A 14,597-nucleotide genomic window follows, 5' to 3' on the forward strand; every position below is an offset into this window, starting at 1 on the left:
TGTTTGTCTAAAGAAATCTGTTACTGCTAGAAAGTGGCATCATTGCTTAGATAAAGGTCACATAGTTTCCTAACTTAAAACCGTTTCTTTAAATGCTTTGCAGTCTTTGTTGTTCTTGTTCGAACTGAAAAAGACTTAATGATTTCATACTTTTTTTGGTTGAAGACAGTGCAGAACAGTTCAATAGAGTGTATTAATACTTTTAAGAAACAGTACTGCTGTCAATAAAATTTGGATGAACATGGGTAGGTCATTGATGGGTAGCATAATTCAAAGACTCAACCTCTGTCAGTAAGGAAGAAAGATGAACATGAATCTATTTTATTTTAAAGAGTAAATCTATCAATATCTTATACAGACTAAAAGTAGTAATAGTACCTATGAGCTGTTCTGTAGTTTTCAAGATTAGAATTGAGGAGCTATAATTGAGCAGACGCAGGGTGGGAAAAAAATTAAGAAACTTTTGCATAGACTGTAAGGTCTTTGGAACGCTTTTGAAATGCTGTTGGCATTCTAGGTTGTAGTCATAACAAAACCTGAGATCCTACTCGGTCTTAGGAATGCTGAACATCCCATATGTGAAGTACTTTTGCTATTTGCGTGGAGAAGGCATTATGTGGAGGGAAGATAAAGGAAATTTTCCTTGTACTTGTCTAATTTTCCACTGAATTCCACTTGGGATATCAAATACATTAGGATTTTTGAAGGAGATTATATTATTATTTTATTTTATAACATTATTTTTTAATCTTCTACTTCAGTCCTGAGGTAAAAATGTTAGCATCAATCCTGAGCTAGCAAATGTTAGATTCTTGTCCTAATAGAAATCACCAAATATTTCAAAGTCAGATGATGAATCTGAATATATCAACTTGTTGAAATTAGAAAGGCAATAATTTTTCTGTAAAATAAATTATCAGTAGTCCCAGCATTCATCACACGTATGGGAAAAATACTGAATAATGCTGCTGGAGGAAAACATTTCTTCTCCATAGTTTGGTCTTTGCAACAAACTTATAATTCTGTGCCATTCCTTCCTCTCTACTCAAGGACTCAGAAACTTATCACCTCTCTTCAGGGAATCTGAGCCCATGGCTCCCACTTTCTAGGGAAAGTGTGCTAAACACATACAACAAGGTATTCTGGATGAGGTATCGTATTCATGCCTGTTGATATTGTCTGTTTGGAATGAATTGTTATTGCATCACAATCTAAAATTGAAATATCCGATCTTCAAACTATTGTCCTAATTCTGAGGCTATGATTGTCTATCCTTCTCTCACCTGAATGGAAGTACTGTAGGTAATATAACATAGCTCCAGCAGAAGCTGATGGAGAGTCCATTCTGAACACCCAAAGTCTGGTAAGATACTCTTGTGGAAATATTACCTCCTAGCCAGGGAAGAAAATGAATTTGAAATATTCTTATTGTTAATAGATGATATTTCATTGTTTTCAGCCAGGAAAACAAACAAACAAACAAACAACTATTATTAGATGAATAAAATTAAATTTGTTTATGATTAATATTATTTTGACTGGTTTTGGATGCAGCAGCTAGACCCTCAAAAATCTATTATTTAAATAATTTTGAAAAATAGTAGTTCTTTTTCTCTAGCTCTGTTTACATTTGTATATTTTTCTGTCTTCCAATGCAGGCTCTGTCCCATGCTGCCATTTCTCTCGATAATGTATTTTGCTGTTAAATACATATACTTATTTTAATCCTTTTTTAAGGGTGAATTATAATATTTGTCAGCGGTGTCAGATTTGTAAGAATAGGCATTGACTCCTTCTTCGGTGTGCTGGTTTTGGCTGGGATAAAGTTAATTTTCTTTGTAGTAGTTAGCATGGGGCTATGTTTTGGATTTGTGCTGGAAACAGCATTGATAATAGATGTTTCAGTTGTTGCTAAGTAGTGCTTATACTAAATCAAGGATTTTTCAGCTTCCCATGCTCTGCCATTTGCCCAAGATGTTGGGAGGGGACACAGCTGGGACAGCTGATCCAAACTGACCAAAGGGCTATTCCATACCATATGACGTCATGCTCAGCATATAAAGCTGGGGAAGAAGAAAGAAGGGGGGACATCTGGAGTGATGGCGTTTGTCTTCCCAAGTAACTGTTATGTGTGATGGAGCCGTGCTTTCCTGGAGGTGGCTGAACACCTACTGCCAGTGGGAAGTAGTGAATTAATTCCTTGCTTTGCTTTGCTTGTGTGTGCGGCTTTTGCTTTCCTTATTAAACTGTCTTTATCTCAACCCATGAGATTTCTCACTTTTACCCTTCCGATTCTCTTCCCCATCCCACCTGGGGCGGATAGTGAGCATTCGGCTGTGTGGTGCTTAGTTGCCGGCTGGAGTTAAACCACGACATTTGGTGTTCCTGAGAACTACCTAAACCAATTCCCAGTGAGCTCAGAATCTGAAGTGTGACATACTACCTCCTTTTACCTATGATTCATATTCTTTTCTAACCTTGTATTTCACTCTCTGTATGGAAATATTGGTTTATTATATAGTAATGCAGAGAAACATATGCAAATGATACTAATAAAATAGGATCATGAATAGATCTTTTTCACTGTAGCACCTCTTCATCATAAAATGCCCTCTTGAACTTCATTATAACAGGAACATAAATCATTTTAGGAGGCAGATAACCTATTCCATTATATGTTGTTGTGAAATAAATGCTGAAATTCTTCAGGTGAAATAACATTCTAACAGAAAGTGGAAAGTCTCAGACATTTCAGGTGATGACCACTAATACATAAGCCTTAGGAGGCAGTCAGAAAGAAGACATTATCCTTCACCCTTTAGACAAAAGCTTTTCAACAGTATGGTTTTGATTATGTCTCTAAAAACCATTAAATGAAATAAATAAAAAGACTTGTCATCTACCAGTATGCACAGAATTCAAAATGCCAAACACAAGACAAACTGAGTTTGACATTAGAAAAAATTGAGCGCGACAGCTGCAGCAGTTACATCTTGTAGAAGGATGTGTGTGCTTGCAAAGACTTTACATCGGGTCCTGGTTGGGAGCTGGCATTTTCAAAGGTCATGAAGCTCCTTAGCACCATTCAATTACTGCACAAAGGGTACCACTGACAGTTTTAACACTGTGGTTAAATTAGCTGAGCAGTAGCTGAGACAATCAAACTTTTGACAGGAATGGTTGGATAATATCTGTATATCACAAAAAATGTCAAATATCATATCCATGTTACCCTGCCCCCCCATCTTTATTTTTGAAAGACAAGGAAAATATCAGAGAACCATTTAGTTGTCTTGTAGCTTGTGAAGGTATCAACACCCTCAGCCTGACAATTTTTATTGTCACTTTGCACAAATATAGATATTGAATGAGATAGGAGGCAAAATCTTTGATTTTAGCTGCTTTCTATTTTGTTCTTTATTTTAGCTGTTTTCTTCTGAATGATTAAAGTAATCTGAATCAGTAACATACTGATCAAACTGTATTGACATAGTCATACTGCTCAAAACACAAAAAGACCAACATAGTCTACTGTTTACAAATGCACCTAGTTTGTTGTGGCTTGTCCTGCAAACAGTTTAGATGAAATCAGAATCATAGAATCATAGAATCATTTAGGTAGGAAAAGACCTTTAAGATCATCGAGTCCAACCATAAATCGAGCACTGCCAAGTTCACCACTAAACCATGTCCCTAAGCACCTCATCCAAACATCTTTTAAATACCTCCAGGGATGGTGACTCAACCACTTCCCTGGGCAGCCTGTTCCAATGCTTGATAACCCTTTCGGTGAATAAATTTTTCCTAATATCCAACCTAGACCTCCCCTGGTGCAACTTGAGGCCATTTCCTCTTGTTCTGTCACTTGTTACTTGGGAGAAGTGGCCAACACCCACCTTGCTACAACCTCCTTTCAGGTAGTTGTAGAGAGCAATAAGGTCTCCCCTCAGCCTCCTTTTCTCCAGGCTAAACCACTCCAGTTCCCCCAGCCAGTACTCATAAGACTTGTTCTCTAGATCCTTCACCAGCTTTGTTGCCCTTCTTTGTATGCACTCTAGCACCTCAATGTCTCTCTTGCAGTGAGGGTCCCAAAACTGAACACAGTATTTGAGGTGCAGCCTCACCAGTGCTGAGTACAAGGGGATGATCACTTCCTTAGTCCTGCTGGCCACACTATTCCTGATACAAGCCAGAATGCTGTTGGCCTTCTTGGACACCTGGGCATACTGCTGGCTCATATTCAGCTGGCTGTAAACCAACACTCCTAGGTCCTTCTCTGCCAGGCAGCTTTCCAGCCACTCTTCCCCAAGCCTGTAGCACTGCATGAGGTTGCTGTGACCCAAGTGCAGGACCCAGCACTTAGCCTTGTTGAACCTCATACAATTGGCCTCAGCCCATCGATCCAGCCTGTCCAGGTCCCTCTGCAGAGCCTTCCTACCCTCAAGCAGATCAACACTCCCGCACAACTTGGTGTCTGCAGGCTTGCTGAGGGTGCACTCGATCCCTTCGTCCAGATCATTGATAAAGATATTAAACCACGATAGGCCCCAATACTGAGCCCTGGGGAACACCACTTGTGACCGGCCACCAACTGGATTTAACTCCATTCACCACAACTCTTTGCGCTCAGCCATCCAGCCACTTTTTTAACCAGCAAAGAGTATACCCATCGAAGCGATGAGCAGCCAGTTTCTCCAGGAGAATGCTGTGGGAAACAGTGTCAAAGGCTTTCCTGAAGTCCAGGTAGACAACATCCACAGCCTTTCCATCATCCACTAAGCAGGTCTCCTTGTCACAGAAGGAGATCAGGTTAGTCAAGCAGGACCTACCTTTCATAAACCCATGCTGAGTGGGCCTGATCATCTCGTTGTCCTGTACATGCTGCGTGATGGCACTCAGGATGATCTGCTCCATAACATTCCCTGGCACCGAGGTCAGGCTGACAGGCCTGTATTTCCCTGGATCCTCCTTCCAGCCCTTCTTGTAGATGGGTGTCACATTTGCTACCCTCCAGTCAACTGGGACCTCCCCCTTTAGCCAGGACTGCTGGTAAATGATGGAGGGTGGCTTGGCAAGTTCCTCTGCCAGCTCCCTCTGTACCCTTGGCTGGATCCCATCTGGCCCCATAGACCTGTGTGTGTCCAAGTGGTGTAGCAGGTCACTAACCATTTCCCCCTGGATTATGGGGGCTTCACTCTGCTCCTCATCTCTGTCTTCCAGCTCAGGGGTCTGGGTACCCCAAGAACAATTGGTCTTACTATTAAAGGCTGAGGCAAAGAAGGCATTAAGTACCTCAGCCTTTTCCTCATCCTGTGTCACTATGTTTCCCCCAGCATCCAATAAAGGATGGAGAGTATCCTTAGCCTTCCATTTGTTGCTAATGTATTTATAGAAACATTTTTCATTGTCTTCTACCACAGTAGCTGGATTAAGTCCTAGTTGGGCTTTGGCCCTTCTAATTTTCTGCCTGCATAACCTCACGACAGCCTTGTAGTTCTGCTGAGTTGCCTGCCCATTCTTCCAAAGGTCATAAACTCTCCTTTTCGTCCTGAGTTCCAGCCAAAGCTCTCTGTTCAGCTAGTCCGGTCTTTTTCCCTGCCAGCTTGTCTTTCGGCACATGGAAATGGCCTGCTCCTGCACCTTTAGGATCTCCTTGAAGTATGTCCAGCCTTCCTGGACTCCTTTGCCCTTCAGGACTGCATCCCAAGGGACTCTGTCAACCAGTCTCCTAAACAGGCCAAAGTCTACCCTCTGGAAGTCCAAGGCAGGAGTTCTGTTGACCCCCCTCTTTACTTCTCCAAGAATCGAAAACTCTATAATTTCGTGATCGCTATGCCCAAGACAGCCTCCAACAATCACATCACCCACAAGTCCTTCTCTGTTCGCAAACAACAGGTCCAATGGGGCACCTTCCCTAGTTGGCTCACTCACCAGCTGTGTCAGGAAGTTATCTTCCACACACTCCAGGAACCTCCTAGACTCTTTCCTCTCTGTTGTACTGTATTTCCAGCAGACATCTGGTAAGTTTAAGTCCCCCACGAGAACAAGGGCTAGCGATTGTGCGGCTTCTCCCAGCTGCTTGTAGAATATTTCATCTGCCTCTTCATCCTGGTTGGGTGGCCTATAGCAGACTCCCACCATGATATCTGCCTTGTTGGCCTTTCCCCTGATTCTTACTCAACCCTATCGTCACCACCATTAAGCTCTAGACAATCAAAACACTCCCTAACATACAGGGCTACCCCACCGCCTCTCCTTCCTTGCCTATCCCTTCTGTAGAGTTTATAGCCATCCATCGCCACACTCCAGTTATGCGAGTCATCCCACCATGTTTCTGTGATGGCAACTAAGTCATAGTTTTCCTGCTGCGCAATGGTTTCCAGCTCCTCCTGTTTGTTGCCCATACTGTGTGCATTGGTGTAGATGCACTTCATTTGGGCTACTGATCCCACCACCTTTTGGGGGGAAGAAACCCGAATTCCTACACGACCATTCTCAGGTACTTCCATGTTTTCTAACACATCAATAACCCTTGTGACTTTGCTGCTGCATGGATCTCCATCCCCTACCTCCACTGCGACGGCAGACTGAAGGACCTCGCTAGCACACTGTCCCTCAAACATTGGCATGATGCCCTCAGGCTTATCTCTAGTGAGCCTGGTTTTATCTCTTTCCCCCTTCAAAACTAGTTTAAAGCTCTTTCAATGAACCCTCCTAACTCTTGTGTGAAGATCCTTTTCCCCCTTTGAGACAGGTGTACCCTGTCTGTCACCAGCAGGCCTGGTGTCATGTTACCTGACCCATGATCAAAAACCCCCAAATTCTGCCAGTGACACCAGGCTCAGAGCCAAGTATTGATCCACTCACTCTTCTTGTTTCTTCCCTCATCATTCCCTGCAACTGGAAGGATAGAGGAGAACACTACTTGTGCTCCTGATCCCTTAACCAGTTGTCCCAAGGCCGTGAGGTCTCTCTTGATTGCCCTTGGACTTCTTGTTGCAACTTCATCACTGCCTACCTGAAAAATCAATAATCGATAATGATCTGAGAGCCCTACCAGGGTAGGAAGTTTTCTCTTTACATCTTTAACCCAGGCCCCAGGGAAGCAGCAGACTTCCCTAAGAAGTGGGTCAGGTCAGCATATTGGGCCTTCTGTTCCCTTCAATAGAGAGTCTTGTATGACAATGACCCATCTTTTTTTCTTTACAGAAGCAGTTTTGATGCAGGGCATAGGCCAACTTAACCTTGGTGACACCTCCAAGCTAGATGGACCATCATCCTTGTTATTGTTTGGTTCCACTTGCAGAAACTCGTACCTGTTATGCAAGGGCACCTGGGAAGGTGGGGTAGTCACGGAGGAGACGTGCCTGCTGCACTGGGCAGGAACTTGTTGCCATTGCCCCCTATCCCTTAAGTCACTGTATCCAGCCAGGTGGAGAGAGGATAGGGAATCCTCCATATCATGTGTCCTGTCTGCCTGTTGGGCCTGTCCCAGGGAAGGTAGGGTGTGATTCCAGTAGTCTATCTCTCTCTTGCTCTCCCTGATACTCCTCAACCTACTCACCTCCTCCCGGAGCTCTATCACTAAGTGGAGGAGTTCCTCTATCTGGGCACACCTCCTACAGGTGTGCCCACTATTGCCGTCTGATAGTGGCATAAGAGCAGGGCTCACCGTGCAGCCTGACACCTGGGTGGCAGCATGTTCCCACCAGAGCTCTGTCTGGGAAGCTGCGTCAGTTGTGGTGGATGCAGAGTTTAGAGAGACCGTGTCTTTCTGCCAGGTGGATACCATTGCTCTCTGGTTGAGCTGGCAGAGCTACGGCGCCCTTCCTACATGAGCTTCCGTGCAAACTGCCGTGCCAAGTCCTTGCTGACATGCCACTCCCTGTTTGCCTGCCCTGGTCGTAGCGCTCCCCAGGGTCTTCTTTTATATGTGTGGGATCTTGGCTGCCACTGCTCCTGGCCCTGCCCAGGTCTCGTCAGCTGCTGTTGCATGAGCTGCAGGCTCCTGGCAGGTCTCTTGGCTCCCCCTGAGGTTTCCCTGGTTCAGGAAAGCCCCCTGTGCACAATGCTGGAGCACTCTGCTGCGGATCGTGCCAGCACCCGAGCTGCTCACCTCAGCACTTTGGTCTTTAATACTGTTTATATGTGTATACATTCTTGCACCGTGCATTGAAGTGACATAAGGAGGCCTAGGTGAATCTTTTAAAATAGATGGTAAATATAACACCATAATGCAATTACCACTTCTGGGTATTTACACAACCACACTTGCTTCCTCTCTTCCATACATATCAGTAATTAAGTATGTACATGTGTTTCTAAGATACATGCATGTGGACTTACAAGTCCCTACACAATACAAATTATAATCAACACCTTGAAGGGGAAGATAGCCATTTCTCAGCTCTTCTGCACAATGTACAAGTATAAAGTTAATCCCCTGTCTAGGCAAATTGGCTCCTTATTTCTGATGTTTTCCATTTTCAATATGAAGATTTGTTTTCTGTCTCTTATGTGCACAAGACTCTTTTATTAATTTCAATATAACAGTACAGAATAGAAACCCAAATATATGCACAGATTGGGGGTAGGATAGAGCATTTGCATAGGATTTATAGTAATGAACCTAGCCATTACAAATATTTAGCTGGGTGTTTTGAAGTATTTTATATTCGTGAATGCAAGAAAACAGAGAGAGATAAGATACCATTGGACTGGACTCTCTGAAGTCAAAACAAATTGAAATTATATTTCAACAGAGCATCCTTGTCCATTATAAATGTCTTTCCTTCCACATATTCTCTTTCTCTCCTATACTCTCAATAAGTCTTGATGACCCAAAAGCTCTCTTTTGTAGCATTTGTTTTTATTCAGTTATGAATTGTGTCCCTTTTTTTATATTCTTACCTCCTTTCCACATTTTGTCCTTCCTACCCACATTTTAGATATCTGGAAAACATGAAAAGATGAATATGTGTCTAATCTCACTATTAACAGCTTAGGTTTTGCTGCAGGTAGAAATGTCTCAGCATCATTGATTCTATGATTCTATGATCATTCATGAACAATGACCTGGGGATGCTGAAGAAGCTGAGACTTTCATGGAGGCTTGAGACAGAATGTAGTGGCTTAGCTTTTGAGTGAATTCTACTTTTTGTTGTGTTTAAACAGGTTAAGATTCAAGTTTATCAGGTGTCACAGACATCACCTTCAGCTTTTTGGGAGCTCTCTCTTGAATCTGAATCCTTTGATCCTAATGGATCAAGTAATCCTTGTTGATATGAGTTCGTGATCTCTACAGCAATCACAAGTACATAAGGAGTGATGTTTCAGAATATCCTTGCTGAGCATAATATATGTATGTTTTGCTAAGAAATCAAAGGTGCAAACCCCACATAATACCTTTTAAATGTTTAAAAAACTAAACTGTAGAAAAGTATATAAAGATGTGTGAGCTAAAGCTTTGCTTTAAGAATGGAGTAAGACTATTGACATGATTTTCACTAAAACTTTCAAAGCCCTATTTGCCATTCTTTATTCTACAGCTCTCTGTTAGTCAATGTAAGTATGAAATATGAATGATCTTAAGTTTACCTAAAACACAAGTCATTAATAGCACTACAGCCACTTTTTGAGTTATGGGCTGTTCCACTGCTGTTAGTATACAACTTGATAGTGAGGTAAATACATATATCCCTTTTTTAAACATTGTGTCAATTTGGTATCATACTGTGCCAAGGTAACCATATCTCAACAGTTCCTGATCAGTACAGATATGCATTAATCTCCCAGGAAACAGAACAAACAATTTCTTGTTCAGTAGTATTTCTAAGCATAATAAAGAGCTACAGTATCTATGGTAGAGAAAAGATTTGTGAAGCTCCAGTCAGTGGTCATTCAGTTAAAGTACTTAGTTTCTTGGTAGGTGTCTTGTAATTATCCTCTGAAGTTCATCACATCCTGAAATAGAATATTCAGAGTTTAAAATCAAATATCTTCAAGAGGTCAGCTTGAATATGGCCTTGGACGCCAACTGAGGCTCTATCTTTTTAAAGTCATGGCCAAATGATTAATATACAGTAAGAAAATTATTTTGAAGGAAAAGGTAAGTCTGAGGAAAACAGCCATGTGTCACACTGGTCCCAGAGTGAGGGAGGCAAGTACATTTGTAGCAGAGATGTAAATACAACATGTTTGGTCCGACAAAAACAAAATTGTCTAGCTCTTGGAATTTGTGGTGTTCTGATACACCTTTCTGAAATGCATTCTGTTCTGAAAGACAGAAGATATTACAGTGACAGGCTACACCACAGTAGCAGTCTATGAACAAGAAATGCAGGACATGGAAGGAAATAAACTGTCCAGAAACAACAATGCTAATGCAGTGTGCCAGGAAAAGCTGCCTGTAACTATGCTCAAATAGTCAAATTTGCTAGTCTTCTCCACCCATCTTTCTAACAAATGGAATTGTAAGATCAGAGGGATTGTGTTTTTGAATAGTAATGTTGCTGATAAGATCAATTGGCAGTCAGTCACAGTACACTTAGGTTCTTATGCACAAGTAGTCAAAAGATAACACAAATTCATGTTGCATATCTCCTAGCAGTGACCTCAAACCCCAATGTATGTATATAACTCTGGACAATTTGCTGTTACCAAAGATAAATAGTCTGATAAATAACTCACCTTTTAGGAGCATCCTAGAAGTTCTGAGTTTATACACATATGTCCATTCTCAACTGGATTAGACATGATTTATTTTGAGTACCAGGAAGAATCATAAATCTTAATTGTTGAAAAACAAACAAACTTATCTTAAAAATTTTGGATGTCCTGGGCACAGCATTGTTCTCTGCACAGGATGAATGAACTATATGTTATGTGAAAAGTGAGGAAGTGCAATCATTTTCACTGTATGTTCTGTACATGCTCAGGACTGTTATGAAAATATGCTCAGTAGTTGTTTTCCTGGAAGTCTGAAAATCCACTCTGCTAGATATTTGGAAAAATGCCCAGTTACAGCAAAAAATGCAGAAAAAAATCCTGTGTCCCATAAGACTGTCTTAAGGGATATGGAGTTTAGTGATATACAAGAAATCTCATTTTATGGAAAAAGTAGCAATGGTAACTGACCAAGGAGTCTTGAAGGACTTTTCAAGTGGTAGGGGATTGGGGCTGGTTGCTTAAAAGCCACATTATTGGGAGTACATGAAGAATTAAGGATTTTGTACTGGGTTTCAGACACTTGCTTAGTTTCTAAAGGATTTTTTTTCTAAAAAAATCTGGTTTATAGGAGAAAAAACCCACATCTCTTTATTCAGGGACAAAAAAAATCCAGTATTATCAGATTTCAGAGATATTTTGTGAATGTTACCGTAAACCATGTCACCATGTCAGTGATAAAAAAGACATTAGCATTCAGTACATCCACTCTCAGCTCATCACATAGCCTCAGAGAATCAGCTGGCCACAAAGGTACAGATAATAGTGAAGAAAGCAACTATAACCTTGAAATCTCTGAAGAGGCTTGGTTGGTCTAAACAGTACGGAACTTGAAAAGGTACATAGAATTAAACGTTCCCGTCTGTTATGAATAAGTATAAAACAGGTCTCAGTTGAAATAAAGTGACAGATGCTTTAGTTTTTTGGTGATTTTTTTCCCCATCATTTGAAATTGTTACTTTGAAAACTTATTCAGTGTCAAAATAGTAGGTGTGTATGATGTTTTTCTCATCATGAGATAACCAGATAAAATAATCTTGATAGAATAAACAGGCACTGCTAAGAGTGTGCCTATTAGTAAAGAGGCATTCTTTGAAATTTGTGAATGAAAATTTTTAAGGAGTGAGTATGAAGGTAACGAATCTGAGAAAATCTCATATTACATTCTGAAGTGCTGGAGATGGTACCCCTCCAGCCTTGGTCCCAGGATGCAGAGAATTATTGCAAAGTGTTCCAGCTACAAGCCCCTGCCACATGTGGTGGTTGGGAAACAAAAAGGTATTAGAGTGGCTCACAGTGGGGTGCGTCCTCCATTGGGATAATGTCTTAGGATTGCATTTGTTGTTTAAATCTTCCAGAGAAAATAATTAAATATTACTTAACTTATTACCACTGTTCCCAGTACTTTTTCTCCCTGCCTTCAAATGGGTAGTCTGAAAAAAAGAACCACAAAACTGCTGCAATCTTCCCCCCCTTCCCCCTCCCTGCCCCCACTCCCGCACTTTGGTAATATATGCAGTCAGTAAAGAGGAAAAAAATCCAGAAATGACTGACATCGAACATAACTCAATGTTCAATCAGTGGCATACCGTGCATATTGTGTTAACATAGATTTTAATTACTTTCTCACCAAATGCTATGCCAGATCTTTTATCTGAATAAATGTATGCATGTGATGTGCCATCATTCTATCACTGCCAATTTAATAGGCATCTCTTTTGGAGAGAAGAAGAAAAGTGAAGGTATTTAACGCATTTGTTTGAATTTGCACATTCAGTATTGAACAGCTATGTTTGCTAGGGAACACAAAAGTTTTTATTAAAAAGTTGTACAGAATTAACATATAAAATGATGATGAATAGGAAGGAAAAACAAGAGCCCTGAACCCTAAGAACCTTTGACAGTACTGGGACGTTAAATTCTGTTCACTGGGAACACAGAAGAAAAAAGAACAACACAGATGGGATGAGCTTTTTGGTTCTCTACCTATCCTTTTCTTAAAAAAAAAAAAAAACAAACCCAAACCAAACATTTTGTCTCAACCCAGTACTCAATTTTTGGTGTAGACTGTTGCATATCCATTTTGCCTGGAATCCCTCCTCAGCTGAGTATGCTATTTTCATTGTATATTCTTGTGAAATAATGGTCAGAAACCTGTGAAGATAAAATAATATTCTAATGCTTGTTTGTGTGATCTTAGAGCTGACACAGCGTTGGTGTGTACTACTGCACATTAAAATATGTTGTGTTTACAGCCATGTAGATTGAACTGTATGAGAAATGTGACACTGCAGCATGAGAGAGCAGTAAGGGAGTGAAATGAACAGCAGAAACAGACAAAATGCTGAGTATAACATGTTAAGCCATGTTGTTTGACATGCTATAAGCTAGCAAAGAACAAAATCAAGCGAGCTTGGAGACAAAGCAGCAGCAAGCTGTAAAACAATTTCACTTTGACAGTTTCTGAACAGCTACAAACCCACTCTCAGTTCTGTTGCCTCTAACTAGGATTATGGGATGGATATCAGTTTTCTATGAGTTTGTGAGCTGAAGGGAAGAATTTGTGCAGAAAGGGAGTGCCCCTACTGAAAGGGATACATAAATAAATTAGCTTCATACTGGAAATAGGTTTTATTTAACATGAAACAAGGCTTGTGCATTTTATTTCAGGCACTTCCAGTAGAAGGAAAGACAATGGAAATGAATAGTGTAAACTTTGTTTGCGCTAGGCCAATTTCTGGCTCTTGTCTATTAGTCTAGTAGTTTGGTAACTCGCTCAGGTCGTGGAAGACATCTTTTAAATCCATTCTCTGTCTGAATCCCACAAAGGCTTAAAATCAAATGCATTAGGATATTTGGGAACAGGGGTGCTCTCCCTTTATTTTGTTGAAATTTTATATTTGATGGAACATTTATCTATCACTTTAAATCAGGACATGTAATTCAGATGTCCAGTTAGGTAAATGGCTTATTCATTAGATTGCAGTTTGATGTCTGATGAAAATATTAGAGTATTCTATGAAAAGTGCAATTGCATCTAAGAAAAGGGAATGGTAGTGTCCCATACACCAAACCTTGATTTAGAAATATGACATTAGTTTGGGAAGGTGCTGTTTGGATTCATATCTCAGAAATCTCCAATAATTGAGTGAACTAGCTGTATAATGTCCACAACTGCTTATTTTAGAAAGTATTTTATTTCCTAAAAAGAATTCACATTTTTCTCACCTAGACTGTAGTCTGTACCTCCAACTAGTTCTTAAAGAAAGGTGCTACTCTGGAGTTCAATCATCTTAAGGCTGAACTACAGGAAATAGGTGAGATGGTTGCTGACTTTTAAAAAATACACCTTTGCATGAGTTTTTTAAGAAACCTAAATATTTTGTTTGAGCCTCTTTTTTTTAATATATAAGGAAAAACTTTATGAAAATATCTGCTGTTTTGTCTTTCTTTTCAAAGACAAGATCAGGATACATTATGGGGGAAAAAATGTGATTAAGAATAGAGTTTTATGAACTATGAAGTCAGGAGAGACCCTAGTTCACTTCCTACAAGGGACCACAAGGTACTTCTAACTAGTATTTCTGAATGTCATTGTTTCATGATGTTATTCCTTTTCATAGCAAAGTAAAAATTTTCAAGTAGGAAACCTTGGGAAATCTTAAAAGGGAAACTATACATTTTCCAGTTAAGTTTTGCAAAGGTAGCTTTAGCGTACTCAGGGTTTTGAGCCTTCATAGTTTCAGGCAATGTAGTACATGAAGAGCTTCCACGGTTTCTTTGCATTCCTGGTATTAATTGCCCTGAAAAGTGAGGATATTGGCAAAAAGCTCCCCTTCATGAGTTTCTTCTCCAAGCCCACAGCATTTTGA

The sequence above is a fragment of the Ciconia boyciana genome, chromosome 2 (genome assembly GCF_034638445.1).
Source record: "Ciconia boyciana chromosome 2, ASM3463844v1, whole genome shotgun sequence".
In the NCBI taxonomy this organism is placed as follows: Eukaryota; Metazoa; Chordata; class Aves; order Ciconiiformes; family Ciconiidae; genus Ciconia; species Ciconia boyciana.